The sequence below is a fragment of the Myotis davidii genome, unplaced genomic scaffold (genome assembly GCF_000327345.1).
Source record: "Myotis davidii unplaced genomic scaffold, ASM32734v1 scaffold570, whole genome shotgun sequence".
NCBI classification, from domain to species: domain Eukaryota; kingdom Metazoa; phylum Chordata; class Mammalia; order Chiroptera; family Vespertilionidae; genus Myotis; species Myotis davidii.
The window spans coordinates 229,750-231,492 of NW_006283631.1; positions in this window are offsets into that span (position 1 = coordinate 229,750).

The window sequence follows — 1,743 nt, forward strand, 5'->3', positions numbered from 1 at the left end:
ACCAGGAATAAAAAAAAGGTGATGCTACCATGAATAAGATAATTTTTTACTTAACTTTTATTATTGATACTATTACAGATGACCTCATTTTCTCACTCTTTGCCCAGCTCTGCCCAGCACCCACCTAAATATGGTAATTTCTTTACCATAAATTTTTGGATTGTAAAATATATATGTGTGTGTGTGTGTGTGTGTGTGTGTGTGTGTGTGTGTGTGTGTATGTATATGACTGCATGTGGCAGGCTAACAGTAGTGTCAGGCTAAATCTTAAGCAACACACGTGCCTGTGAATGTAGCTGCTGTCCACATCAGCAAGAACTCTCAACCAATGTGCTGGAAGGTAAGTAAAGGCTGGAAGTTGTTAGCCGTTTTTAACTAAATTAAGAAATGAAAGCTTGGTGGCCGCACATGGAAATCTAAATTAGCTATGAATTTCATTGACGATGTTGCTGAAAAGTTTGTACTTTTTGTATGCATGTTACCATATGCCATCTCTTAAATAGAGAAACAGAAAAATCGTGCATCCTTTTAGAGTATTTAATTTTGGTATGACTGTAGATTTATTGAAAATTTTATTAAAAGATATACTCTCCCTAGAAATGTACACATAAACCCACTCCAGCATATGCCTCCAACGACTCATAATTATAAAGGCCATTGTTTAAAGCCCAGGTTCAATATTTTAAAAATCTCTTTTTTGAAAGTATATGTTGATGGCAAGTGGCCCTGATTTTTTAAGTAGGGAAGACCCCCTTGACTGAGGCAATGAAAAGAGCAGATCCTCCTAGAACTAGTCTGCAGGGGAATAAACTGTGTTGGCTCTACCGTGACACAAATACTGTACAACAGGCAGAATGAAGAAAACTGAGCCATGAGCACACTGGTTATGCTTAAGAAGCAATTTACCTCTAAAACCATTCAGTTACTTGGGAGTTAACTGAGAGAGATATTTTAATGACTTCAGCTGAGTATAATTAACAATAGGAGAGAGATCCTAAATTAGGCTCTGGGAGAAAAGATTTTTAAAAATCTAGAAGGAAAAATGAAAAGATTTTCAAACAAATTGAACTCTAGAAATAATATTGATTTTATCAGGAAAAATAAAACACAACTTTTGTCCAGTCCAGTGTGGTTAATAAAACCAAAAACATATTTAAAAAGGTAAGTCAGGAGATCAGCAGGCATATTCTTTTGAGACTGGAAGAGAAAATAATTGATAGTTTAACAAGGCTTTAGAAGGAAATGTATCATTCTGCAGAGCCAGTGTGGCTAGCGACACATAATTGAAAAGAATATATTTAGCCTTGCCTAGTTAATAAACCATTAATGGAAAAGAGTAGCAAAGAGCTTCACTGACCTTCTGGATCTTGTCAAAATCCTGCCAAGGAGCCGACTGTGGAAGAGTGACAGCGAGTTAGCAACTAAATGACAAAGGCTGGCAAGGCTATGATTTTAATGAAATGTATCTTTGAGAAACTGATTTAGAGCAGATGTGCTCAGAGTTAGTAGCTAACACCAAATTCTATTTTGTTATTTGCTCTTCTGCAGTTGCCAATATTCTGGTGTCCAGGTGTTTGCAAATTTGGCAAGGAGGAGAGGGAGTGTAATGTGTTCTATGTATGTGTGTGGGATTGGGACCTCTCCCATCTGTTCTCTCCATCACCCCTGTATGCCTCCCTTCAAAAATCCTTACCTGTGTGATTCTTACAGGCTTATTCTATGTCATTTTATTTTTAGAGAGAG